This window comes from Eschscholzia californica, unplaced genomic scaffold (assembly GCF_041429995.1).
Source record: "Eschscholzia californica isolate CP2 unplaced genomic scaffold, dmEscCali1.0.p SCAF_2, whole genome shotgun sequence".
Classification (NCBI taxonomy): Eukaryota; Viridiplantae; Streptophyta; class Magnoliopsida; order Ranunculales; family Papaveraceae; genus Eschscholzia; species Eschscholzia californica.
This window is the reverse complement of record NW_028238309.1, coordinates 24,069,986-24,084,466: the sequence shown is the minus strand read 5'-3', so window position 1 is coordinate 24,084,466 and position 14,481 is coordinate 24,069,986.

The following is a 14,481-nucleotide window of genomic DNA, read 5'->3' as shown; positions in this document are numbered from 1 at the left end:
ATTGTTAACTTCATATACATATAAAGTGCATGTATTTGGGAATAGAGAGATCTCTTTTCTCACATCATAGTGGTTGTTTGTTGAGTTACATTTATTGCACTATTCTTCAACTATGTTCTTTGAAATTTTATATCATGATATTCTTAGATGTTAAATTCGTATTGAGTTTGAAATTCTATGTTTCATTATAATTTTCTTTCTCATTAACATATATAAAGTGAACTCTTCTTGAGTAAGATACTTTTTGCTTAATTACAGTACGTTTTGATAATATTACTTATGCATTTCATGATTCTATTTAATTGAATCTTATGTATTATCTTTTGTTTCATTTCAGTGTGCTACATCGATATACGAATGATTACTGACTTTTGGTGATGGAGACGAGTGACCGACAACTATTATTAATTTTTTTTTTGTTATATATGCTTAGGTAATATTTTAGTTAGTTGATACTTGAATTGACTTATGAAATAATAGATATTCGAAATTACTTGGAAATGTGTTCTTTTTTTTATATGCAAAGGAAATAGACTTTTGTTTGGAGATTCATGGTTAAATATTGTTTGACATTAGTTCTTTATCACTTAAATGATAATTTTATATTGTTTCTTAAAGTTGATGAGGATTGGATTTAGTGTAATTCTTTTAGTGTGTGTTACAGAAAACTAATATATACACAGATAATACAAATTTTTTTGTAATTAATAGTGACGACAACGAGGTGTCACTATTAATTTTTGTGACAGATGTTTTGTCCTTTAGTTTTGTCCCTAATACTTATTAGTCACAACTAATAAGCGTCCCTAGCGTCCACCCGTGACAATAATTTGTGTTGATAAAATCGTCACAAATACTTTCTGTGGCAAAGAGTTGTCGTCCCTAAAATATATGGGTGACAAATGAATTTGTCCCTAAGGTTGCCCCTAATACTATCAGGGACACCACTTTCTGGGGCATATCATAATTTGTCCCTAATGGGTATTTGGGACGATTTTCCTGTTTTAGGGACGTTTTATGTGTGTCCCTAAAAGCTATATTTTTTGTAGTGTAATAAATTAATGAACACAAGAAAAAAAAATCGAATGAAATCATTATGTGAAGAAATCAATGATAAATTAATGAGTCATTCGTCTTCATCTTCTTCAGGTGAATTAATTGTTGTTGTTGATGAACATGATTTAACTGATTTTGTAATTGATCTTTCATTGACTCTCTCTCTCTCTGTCTCTTTTATTTTTGTTGGAAGGACCGTAACTCTCTCTGTCTCTTTTATTTTGTAATTGATCTTCTGTAAATTGTCCTTCTCTCTAGCATCTCTATTCTCCTTCTCTATGGTTCATGTTACAGAGATGAAGTCTCGATTAATGAGTAGTGGACAAGGACTGAGTTTTCTCTCTAGAAAATTTTGTTGTTGTTAATGAAGAAGAAGAAGAAGAAGAAGAAGGTGCCAAGGGTTTTCAGATCTCTCTAGCATCTTTATGGTTCATTGCCAGTTCTAAATCAGATCTCTCTAGCATCTCTATTCTCCTTCTCTCTCTAATTCACTCTTTCTTTGCTTCATAAAATAGGACTTGCACAGTTCGATTGAAATTTGGGATTTTTTATACTAAAATTTATAAATTAGGGTTTCTGATGTTAGCATCCCAACAAGAAGAAGATAATCACGAAATTCTGAAGGCACCTCTCATTTCATTGATGGATAAATGAAGGGAACATGATTTTTTAAAGGCGCACACTATTTTCTTACTGCCCAATCAAACACTTAAAAAACTCAGTTCATATGAAAATATGGTTTTCTTTTCCATTAGAAAAAAAGTAGTTTTCTTTCCCATTAGAAAAAAAAAATGGTTTTCACACTTATCGAATGGACCCTAAAGTTAGTTAATTAGTTGGAAAATGTTTTCTGTCGGGATTGTAATTAGTTACCGGATGGACTTCGTTTAGGACATTTAATTCACATATGTGGCCCCAAAAATTAGTGATTCAATGTGAGGCATTTAATTGGTTGAAATTCTATAGACACCGGTTGGACCTCGTTTAAGACATTTAATTGGTTGAAATTCTATAGACACCATCACATATGTGGCCCCAAAAATTTAGTGGTTCAAAGGGAGGCATTGCTCTCTTTGGAACAGAGCCCGCCCTGCACATGGTCTCATGAATTTTTGGATATACAATTTCGTCATTCAAAAACACTAATAATATTATTTCTTCTTCATCTTTTTTTTTTTGTTGAAATAATTTCTTCTTCATCTTGGTAAATCAATAAAATGTTCATACTAATTTAATGTAGAATACTTTCTGCATGAGAAATCATAAAATTTCATTTGACATGTGATTATAATGACAAAGTAATTAATACTTCTATTTTATTTTGTTCGTCCAAATGTTAAGTATAAAGATATCAGATGAGATCAGAAGATAAGAAAGAAATGAAATTCAGAAAACATATCGATGAGAAAATAATTGAGATGTTGAATGAAACTGTACAAATTATTAAAATATATAAGAGATAAACAAAATAACTAGATGTGAAACGAAATTGTTGTACATTTATGTTATTATTGAGTTGTATAATTAGAATGTCCAATATAATCTCCCACGTCACTTAGGGTCCGTTTGATACGTTAGAAAGTCTGACTAATATACCTTCTTTCTCACCAATCAAGAGTTTTGATTCTTGTTCAAAAGCTAGGGTTTCTAAAAACCTACCAGATCTGATCTTCAACTCTAAGATTCCTTTATTCAAAATCAAAACAATTGAAGACAATATATCATCATATCTCACTATCGATGATTGATCTTCAACCCTAATCCTAAAATTCTAAGTTTTAGATCAAAGTCAACATTAGCATTACTAAGAACATCAACAAGAACAGGAATTTTATCGAAAAAACAAGAACAGGAATTAAACCATTAATATTAGCTAGGTCGAACAAATCCTATCAATTAATTGAGGGTGATATGAGTATAGAAGATGTAGAGAAGGAGTATTCTGAAATCACGTTGGAGTGAATGAGAGATTCATCTAGGGTTTTGTTACCCTTCAAGGAAAATGAACGGTAACTTCTTAACTTACCCATCTTCCTTCTCCCCGTCAACTTGGAGCCTTGGATGGTGTGGTTGGGAGCAAGGAAGATGGGTAAGTTATCATGGTAATCTAGTCGTGGTGTGCTTTGTACCATTACACTAAATCTACTGTGGTGTACCTATCATATATTAGTGTCCCTAGTACCATTACACTATCTTTTTTTAGGTTGTCAAATCAATCAAGTACTTTCATTATATTAATTCAACAAAAAAAAAAGTACTTTCATTATATTTAATTATTTTTGTTGAACTATTATATTTTTATTTTCAACAAATAAAAAAGTTCATGTTTAGTCAACCCTACCAAGAAGACATTAGTTTACTCACAAAAAACTGTTTCAAAAAAAAAAAGAATAAACTAATAATAAGATTGATTAGTTAAGCAATAAAACTAATTTATAATTAAGTAAATTAATCAACATTAGTTGGTGCAACTTTAAATAATCTTATTTTTTAGTATGTATTAGTTCTGAGCCCAATCAAGCCAAAACATACATGATATGGTGTTGTTTTTTGTTTATTAAATACACGGTGTTATTAGTACTCCCATAAATGACCCCCACGGTTTGTCGTCATCAACAACAAAAATACCCGTAATTAGAAAACATAGAGAGAGAAACTAAATACTTCCTCAGTCCCAAAATGAATGACCTATTTCGAAAACCCAACATTTTAAAGGATTATCGTTAATTAGAGTTTGACTTTAAAAAATAATATGGTTTTTCCAATTATATCCTCATTAACTTTTTTAATTTTATAATAAAAAAGTTGAACTTACTTCTAGATAAAGTTGTTACTAAATTTACAATAATGGGTATTATTGGAAGGAAGGAAAATTATTTTCTTTATTTTTAAAAATAAGACATTAAGGTGGGACAAACCGAAATAGAAATTAGGTTATTCAATTTGGGACGGAGGGAGTAATGGAAAACTCTTATTGATAAAATCGGTTTCCGATTATGACCCACTTGTTTGGAGAATCGTACCTCATTCTTCATTTCCTGAATGAACACTCTGAAAACATCGGATTATCATCAATCAAGTTCCGATGATGTTGAAATACTCAAAAGTCCTAACCCAATTTTCGATGAAAGTGGGTGTGGTTACTGCAATGAAGACCAATTAGAGGAGTTACTGTTCAAACACCTTGAGATTCTGCTAACAACATTAAGTGGCACCATACAACCCAACACTAGCTTGAGTGAAAAAATACCTAATGATTTAGTTTAAGCTTTAAATAATGAAAGTCGTAGTAATGCATCCATTTTCACATTTCAGGTGGTCAGCTCGTGCAATGTGGGGGTGAGAATTATGCCCATGAGCCCAACCTCGTCCACGGGCACTCGAGCCCAACGAGGATCATGGACGCCTTTGTCTGTCTCAGGCACAACCCACCCAAGCTGTCAAATTTTCGTGGACAGGCATGAGTTAAAACCTCTACTCGCATACCCATCCGTGCCTGCACCCACTTAGCGTCACCCATTGATAACCAACCAAATTAGAGTCGATTTCAATCCAAAGTGCAAATGAAGTAGTGTAATTTAGAATCACTGATCATGTGTAGTTGTATTCAATTAGAAAATTGATTGTTTTGTTTAATTACTGGAATCAGATTCATAGGTTTTTTTTTTTAATTAACAGGGGTTATTGGTGGAGGTATTGGGTTGATTTCTAAGCATAGAAGATTTCCTGGAGTTGGTAAAACTTCAGAAGCATATGCTACTATCTTTGCCATTGTTACTGGATGCGATTGGGGTTGGTACAATTTTTTTTCTTTTGGATCTAAATGGGGAGTATGGATGAATTTATGTATTAATTTGTTCATCTAAACATGTTTTTGGATCAAGAAATCTGTGTTATTGATTGTTACTAAGGGTTAGGACTAGGTCCTAATTCTTTTTTCTTTTACCTTAATGAATAATTCCGGGATCGCTTCGATTCAGGGTGCCCATGACTATTCGAAGCAATATGCATAATTGGAGTCCTAATTGTTGAGAGTTATTTTTTTTTTGTTGAGAGCTTCTTAGACGAGTGATCTTAAAAAGTCATATTCTTAATGTGTGCGTAACTTAGAGGGTGTTTGATTTTTGCACTTATTAAGTGATTTTCACTTAATAAGTGTGGACCGGCAATTTTAGACCGTTTATTTTTTCAACTTAATAAGTGAACATCACTTCTAAGTGGTGCTAAAGTAAGTGCAAAGAAAATCACATGTCCATAATTTTGAAGTTTGCAGCCGTATATTGGAATTAGCTGCGGAGAATTTTGACTTTAGCATTTAAATTGTCATATAAGAATACCTCAGTGCCGTTATGTTAGGTGGATGACCTCTACCATCTTAATGTACTTGGATTTTACTGCTAGCTTCAGTGAAAAAATGCCTAATGATCTAGTTTAAGCCTTAAATAGTGAAAATCGTAGTAATGCATCCATTTTCACATTTCAGGTGGTCAACTTGGTCCAATCAAATACTTAATGATGTTTGCTATGGCAGGGACCATAGCAGAGTTCGTTCTTCCGCGATTCAACCATTTATTGCAGGAAAAGAAACAATCTGTACTTGGGGATAGTAAGAGTGGTGAGTGGTTGAGAATACTGGAATCGTCACCCATCCAAATACTAGACGAATAAGCCCTTGCTGCAAAACGTGCTCGTGAAGAGTTATAAACTCAATGAGTGATAGAATGTCTTATTAACACTGTTTTCGCTTCTGTGAACCAGAAAGTTGATAACATTAAGATTGATAACCGCATTATGTCTTTCCTTTTATGTGTCTTGCCGGCATTTGAGAATCTACATCTGTAAACCAATTGAAGAGTTACAAGCTGAATAAGTGATTAAATGTTTTATTAACACTGTTTCTGCTTCTTCATTATGTCACTGGGATGGATGGCATAAAAATGCGTATAAACTAGACGAAGAAACCCTTGCTGCAAAACGTGCTCGTGAAGAACAACTTCAAACAGTTCTTGGTAATGTTAACAAAAAAGAAAGTTGATAACATTAAGATTGATAACCGCATAATGTCTTTTTTTTCTGTCTTGTCGGCATCTGAGAATCTGCATCTGTGAACCGGTTGAAGAGTATAAACTCAATAAGTGATTGAATGTTTTATTAACACTGTTTCTGCTTCTTCCTTGTGTCACTGGGGATGGCATAAAAATTACAAGTTGATAAAGGGACTATTTATTCAATTTTTTGTAAATGTGTATGGGCTATAATGATTGGAAGAGGTATGAGATAGGTAGATATATAATACAACTCAAACTGTATAATGGGTTTAAGATGGATTTATACCAAAATTTTATAAAGTTGGATGGACTTGGCTGTGTTTTAAAATATCTCAGATCAATATAATATACAAATAGGCAGTAATAGCCTTCTTATACAGCAGTCAGAAGGTTGAGCTATCGATTCATTAAAACCTTCGATCTAGGGTAACAGTTGAACCATCAGTGGAGAGATCCGTGTAAGTGATCTAAACATTGAGAGGATATAGTATTAGATTTGCCTGTACTGGCCTATGCCCTACATCAATGACTTGTAAATATTATTCTAAAGATGGTACGTGAAATATGAAAATTCTATATACATTGGTTGCTTGTGTTTAGGTTTCAACAGGTTTAATTGATGATTTCTAAGTTTGGCTTTGAGAGATTCAATGTGGGTATCTGGTCATCTAGAACTGAGGATGTGTTCTATGAGCCTCTAGCCTATTAATTTTGGATCTTCTGTCATTTTTGTTTTTCTTTTCCTTCACGACTTTTAGTACAGTTGTTTTTCCTGGTTTAGAATCGACTAATAGAGACAAGATTTTGAACCGTAAACCCAAAAGTTTGGCAACTTTCAACCCAAAATCTTAAATGCTTGATATTTTAAAAATTATAATTACATGATGTGCAGTATTACAATTCTATTATAATAGGGATTTAGAAAATAAATAATACAGTAAGTAATACCCAGTCTATCATCTTTATTTATCACAACCTATGATCTTTATTTATCACAACATAGGACACAAGAGTTTTTTCTTTCAAAAGTTCTTAACTACAGGTGATGTTGAAGATCATATGGGGCTTCCTAATTATTCACAACTTAGTAATGATGTAATCGCACGACACGATCGTCTCAGATCTAATTATTCTGTTTATCTCTTGTATCTTCTATTAGTGTGTACAGTTTCCTTCAACATCTCAATTGTTTTCTCATTGATATGTTTTCTAAATTTCATTTCTTTCCTATATCTTTTATTAGTGTGGACAATTTCCTTCGACATCTAAATTACTTTCTCATTGTTATGTTTTCTAAATTTCATTTCTTTCGTATCTTCTAATCTTATCTAATGCCTTTATACTTACCATTTGGAAGAATAAAATAAAATAGAGGTTTAATTACGTTGTCACTATAATCATGTCTAATGAAATTTTGTGATTTATCATGCCGAATGTATTCTCCATTAAACTAGTATGACCATTTTATTGATCGGAAATGTTGTTTGGGGCGACAGGCTCACACCTACACACAAGTGACCCAATGAGGCAACTGGCAAAGTTTATTATATTGATCTGAAATTTTGTGATTTATCATGCAGACATCTTAAGTGTGTTTTAACTAACTTCATAGCTGAAAAAACTCCTTAAACGGAAGAAGTTGCAACTGACAAAGATAGTGCTAAAGTGATAAGCAAATAAACTAAATGATATGTTTTATTTCTCTTAGTTTCCACCAGTATTCTAGCAAGAGCTCCAATCTCATCTAAATTTGAGAAATCACCATTCTGCCTCATATTGTAAATGTAACTATTAAACTGAAAACTAAGTAGCGTGATGTCAAGACTAAATGAATTGAAGTTTGTAAGAATTTAGGATAGATGGAAAGAATGAATTTTATAGGTTTTAGGGTAGTTAATTGATTTTATATGAATTTAGGATAGTTAAATTTAATAATTTCGGAACATAAAATAAAAACACTTAAAAAGAATGAATTGGGAATTAAACCCAGAACCTTAGCGTCACTCGTCTACAACGCAAGGACCATTGATCCACACTTTAGTTCATGTCATCTTTACGCATGCACAATTAGATATAGAGTTATAAACATATATAAAAAAAGTTAAAATACTTAATGAAAGACTCAAACTCACAACCTTACACTCATGCCAAGTTGTGACCGACGCCTTAACCACTAAGCCAAAGCCTTCTTCATGTATATATATATATATATATATATATATATATATATATATATATATATATATATAATTTACTACCATTAGTTTTGTTTTTCGGGAGGATCAGGCCGCACCCCCTCGCACCCACATAGATCTGTCCCTGAACAAGCATATGTATAAAACCCTCTAAATTTTCAAACAACTTCAGCTATTGGTTTACAAGAAGCCAAATTCCTTCTTAAGCTAATAGTCATTTCAAAATTGTTGGAAACTGTAGATGAATCCCAAAAATTGTTCCACATTCTTTACGTATCCTCACCATGGGGGAGGTAAGAGCAACCCACCTTGAATCGCTGAAGAGAGAGAAGAGCGACTTGATTGGGGCTGAGTTTCTTTTTAAGAGAAAGAAAGGGCGAAGTCGTTTCGAGAGGGATATTTTTCTTATGATCTGGACCGTAAAAGAATCAACGGTCCTGATCTGTTTCAGGTGGAGGGATTGAAGACAAAACACGCTAGAATCTTGAACTGAAGTGTGAAGTTTGTAAAGGTTGAAACCAACCCTCGTGAATTGTGAAATCCCGCCAGGTGTCAGCACTTCATTGGGTCGCTATTCTGTAGGTTTTGGGCTTTCGCGCCAAACATCATTTCTCTTTATTAATTTACCAAGATGAAAAAGATATAATATTAGTAATGTGTTTGGACGAAAGAATCATGAATCCACGTGTTCATAAATCCATGTGATTCTTTTTATTTGTTTAATAATTAATAAAATTCTTTTAATTCTTAAAATTTTCTTTTCAAAAAAACTACTAATCATATGTGTGTGGTTCATTGTTTCTACTAAATCCTTAATGGTGTTTTGGTAAAAGGATTGTCACTAGTGTAGAGGGACACAATGTCTTTTTTTTTTTTTCGTGTCTTGTAAATCTTTAACTTTGAATTTGTAGCTGAGTTATAAATGTGAGAATAGTCACACATGGGAAAAGTGATAACTAGCAACCAAAAATATAGTATATAGGTCCTCTCCACTCATTGCCAATTGATTTTGAGTTGGATGAACACAAACTTAACAATAAACTAAATAAACTAAATAAGTGATTGAATGTTTTGATTAACATTGTTTCTATTTCTTCTATATGCCACTGAAAGGGCATAAAGCACAAGTTGATGAAAGGTCAGCGATAGTCACCCTGCCAACACGTTGCCGACTACGCTCTTTAGCCGATGAAAAGAATACATCTATATAACAAGGGAGGAAGATGTCTTTTCAGTCCTCTCATTAGCTGAGATTTAATTAATTTGACTAGCTTATCTCTATAGCCTACATTTAAATTCTAAAAATTTGTTGGTGGGGATGCAGAGTAAAAAAGGTCTAACAATTGAGATGAAATGAATACATTTCAAAGGGTAAAAACATAAAGAGTCAACTATTAAAGTTGACTAAAATTAACAAAGAGTAAAAATAAGGGGCCAAAATTTAAACGATTTTCGGTGGTGAGTCAGATTGTGGTGCTCCTCTTAACAGATTAAGCACCCTTCTTTACTGGGGCCTTTTACAACCATGAGAGCCTGAAGTGCTAAAACAGATAGTATCACTAGCAGGTCTGAAGGCTAGTTTGCATCACTCTATAACACGTTATCAACACGATTAGCTCTACTGCGATATGTTCTTCGAATGGTGTGTTGTAAATCAATCTTAAATCAGTGGTGAGCCGGAGTGTGGTGCGACTCTCAAGAGGTTAAGCATTATTTCTTAGTGAGACACTCCAAGTTGTGTACTTTCTGCGCTGTGAAATAATTTTAAGCACGATCATACACATTAAAACTATATTAGTACCATGAGAAGACTAATCTTTAAACACAAAAACTAACTTAAAATTTATTAATTAATTTTCTTTTCTTTTTTTTTTTTTGCAGAAGTCAGCAGGGGAAAGAGACCCCTAAAAACTTACTATTAATTATCCATAACTAATATGCGTTGTTCAATACAAAGAAATTGTTGTTGTTGTTGTAACTAATAGTTTGAGACAATAATTAGTTGGGAAAATAAATAGAAGTTGATAATGAAGAGTATTGGACTTGTAACTTTACGCTCGAGCTACAAGATGCTTAACAACTAAGCAAATTTTTGTTTTTTAAATCATTTAAGGCTGTCAAATTCTTCCACTAATTGGGTATTAGGTGCCCCAACTCTTTGAGAAAACATTGTAGTTTGAGGGGGTAAGGTGCTATCGCATTGATTGCACCCCTTTAAACACGCCGCTAATGGTCATAGAGCTACGACCAAATGAGCAGTATGTCCCGTTAGAAAAGATCTTTCAGCGGCTATTTCTGCGATAAAATCTTGGATGCCCCATAACGAACATAGGTTTCCTATACACACGGACCTTTACTACTTCAGTATTCCTTCACTCAAGTCTCTAGGCACTTTGCTTTAATTATTTATTGATCTGAACTTGTCATATTTAGTAGTCTTAATGTTATACGTCTTGCCCATAAATGTTATATGTCTCGCCCATAAGGATAGTTTTGACTTTAGAAGGAAGTTTCTTGTTCTTGATCTAAGTGGATTGCTTGTTCAGGTTGAGAGAAAATCCTATCAGATTGCGGGTATTGGCGTATGTCAATGACTTGTCAATATTATTTTAAAGATGCTATTTGAAATATGAAAATTCTATAACCATTTGTGGCTTGTGTTCAGGTTTTAAGAGGTCTTTTTATGAACTCCTTAAGCTTTGCTTTGAGAAGTTTTAATATGTGAGTATCTGATCATCAAGAACTGAGTATGTGTCCACTGACGTATTCATTTTGGATCTTCTAAGTCATTCTTGTTTATTTTTATTCGTGTTGATGACTTTTAGTAACGTTATTTTTCCTGGTCCATTTTTTTATGGAATCATTTTTTTTAAACTGTTTTTCGATAAATAAAACACGCGCTTTTGAAAAAAATGGGTTAAAAAAAATAGTTTCTTGAGAAAAATTCTAATAATTAAAAATCATAGAATTCTTGTTAATTACTAAACAACCAAAAAAATCACAAATTTCATTTGACATGTAGTTATGATGACAAAGTAATTAATACTTCTAGTGTATTTTGTTCTTCTAAATGTTAAGTATAAAGACATCATATGAGATGAGAAGATAAGGAAGACAATGAAATTTGGAAAACATATTAATGAGAAAACAATTGAGATGTTGAAAGAAACCGTACACACTAATAAAAAATGTAGAAGATAAGCAAAATAACTAGATGTGATACAAAATTGTCGTGCAATTATGTTATTCCTAAGTTGTATAACTAGGAAGCCTAGTATAATCTCCAAAGTCACTTGCAAAGTTGCAGTTAACACTTTCTGAAAGAGAAACCCATGCATTTGGTACTAAATTGCGCTGAACAAGGACGATACAGTCACATTATTTGTTATTTTTTTAACCCCTTTTATAAAATAATAAGTTGGTTCGTCCATAAATTTTGATTGAATTTGATTCTATATTTCTTGAACAACATGTAATTATAGTTTGTAAAAATAATCAATCATTTATGATCTATGATGGATTATACTCATTCACAAATGGGTGTTGGATTGAAAGTTATCAAACTTCTATAAAGAAATACACTTTTCCATTATTTGTGTTGGGACAGAGCATTTAAAAAACTTCTATTCTATGATTTTTATCTATGTTAATAATTCATTAATAAAAGGAAAACAAAAAAGCTACCCAACAATATTACATGAAGTAAATTGAGACAAAGTATCAAATATATGAATCTCATATGCCCCCATTGCCACCACCTTGACCTAGCTAGTTAAATCATTTAGTGAAGAACTCGTCCCAGTTCTTCTACGAATTCGTCGACAACCACCATTTCTATGAAATCTCTCAGGACTATATATCTTGCCAACACACAATTCTACACCAAATATTATGCATCTTTTCTTTACACGATAATGGTCTACTCCGAAATATTTATTATTGTCTCCCTTATTTAATTTGTAAATTCGAAGAATATCATCCCTTTCTATTTTATGATGCTTATAAAATTTTCTCCAACTGTTTGTCAGTGCATAACTTTGGCTTGTCTTCCAATACTCAAACTTCATCTCCCAAATCTTGTTCTGATTGTCTAAAAATCTTAAACTCTTATTATTTTTATTCGAGCTTTCTGCTTTGAACATAGATGGAAAATGTTTTACGACATCCTCTTTTTTAAGTACAAGTCTATTGTAATCTCCAACATCGCTTGCAGTTAATTCTTTTTCAAAGAGTAATTCTCCATCGATGCTAGGTTGTGCTAAATAAGGATCATATGGAGACTTTGTTTCATTGATATCAACTTCGATATTAGATAGTGCAGAAGTACTCATCCGGGAAGCAATGCCACGAAATTCGGGTCTCATGTAGATACAATGTCTAAAGCTAATTGTGTTGGCGGGTTCAGGAAATTCTACTATTCCCAAACTCAAATTAAGTGGATTTGAATCAGAACCGGTTGTATTATAAATCGGGTTTGGGTGCACTTTGGGTTGGTGTAAACCCGACTCAGATTGATCATAACTTGAATTTTCTACTGAAGTTGAACCAAAATTCAGACTCAATTCAAGTGAAGCAGAAACTGACCAGTTTTTGTTTGGCTCTTCATATAGATTTCGGCTCCAAGTCTGGTGTGGATTTGGGTAAGCAGCCATGAGAATAAAGAAAACAAAATTTAGAGAGAGAGAGAAAGACGAAGAAGAAAGGTTGATGAGACAGAGAATGGGGAGAATCAGTGGGTGAAATTTATAGCAGGTGGGTTTTTCCTGATTGAAGTCTAATTGGGAAACTAATCACTTGCTATTTTCTAGGATTACAAAATAATTAGAAACTCTTTTTTTTTCTAAAAGAATTAGAAACTATTGAATTGAACAGGGAACGAAATTACATCCCGGTGCTATTCTGTGAAGGGTGCCGCTAAAAGCATCAGCCAAACTGCTGTAGGCACCCGGTCAAAAGCACAAAGGGATGTGCTAAACGCACCCGAAGCACTTGGCCGAAAAAGATCCCAAAAGTCCCCTCAACCAAAGGTCAGACATAAAAAAAACGGAGTCAATTTTCATCCATCCCCCAACTGTAATTAATTAATGTCAGCTTAAGTTCTGAGTATTGGTGGTGGGGGTTAAGCAATTGTTACTCTAATAGGTAACTACTTTGAGAATACCATGGCGCCTAAATGAGTTAAGAGTCTAGCTATTGCCTCTATGGTGCATGAGTATGTTTACTAGTATTACCCTATTTGTAGTGCATCCACTCCGAAAACCCACAAGTCGCAAAATCGAAACCACTCTGAAAATCCAAAAGTCACTGGATCAATACTAGGTGGTGGTAAAAATACATGGGTTTTTTATGCAAGTGTTTTCATTTGATTCTTTTTAATGCTATTTTCTAGATTCAGTAAGATAGTAAGATGGCATATGTTCCTCCACATAAGAGGCGTTTGGGAGTGTCAAATGGCTCATCACCCACTCCATATCGTCGATAAATCAGGATAATTAAGACTTCAGAAGAAAGCTTCTTGTTCTTCATCTTAACGGATTGCTAGTTCACGTTGAGAGGAAATCGTATCAGAATAATTGTACTGGACTTTCACAATAACTTGTCAATATGATTCTAAAGATGTTATTTGAAATATGAAAATTATATATCCATTTGTTGATTGTTTTTAGGTTTTAAGAGGCCTTATTGTGATGATCTCCTTAAGTTTTGCTTTGATAGGTTTTATGTGGGTGTCTGGTCATCAAGAACTGAGTATGTGTTCCTCTCAAGTCTCACCTATTTAATTTAGTTCTTATAAGTCATCTTGGTTTTCTTCGTGTTGATTACTTTTTAATACTGTTATTATTCCCAAGAAATGGAAATGAATGACCAATAATATTCGTTTTCATTTTTCGATCTACCCTTTACAGGAAAAATGTGAATGAAGTGGTCGATCTTGTAATGGGGGACATGAAAAATAAGCTGCTTTTTATTTGGGTAAGGTCATTTCATAATGCCTTCAATCTCCATTTGGAGTGGTTGATTGATTTTCGCTCCTATTCTTTTCCCTCCGCAGAATGGATCCCGTTGCACCCAAATAGGACTTGGAACTATCGATAATAAGTATAAACCTTTGGTATTGAAGGAGCTACGAAAACTGTGCGATAATCACGAAAATAGTCTTCCGTGGCAAAAGGGAATTTATA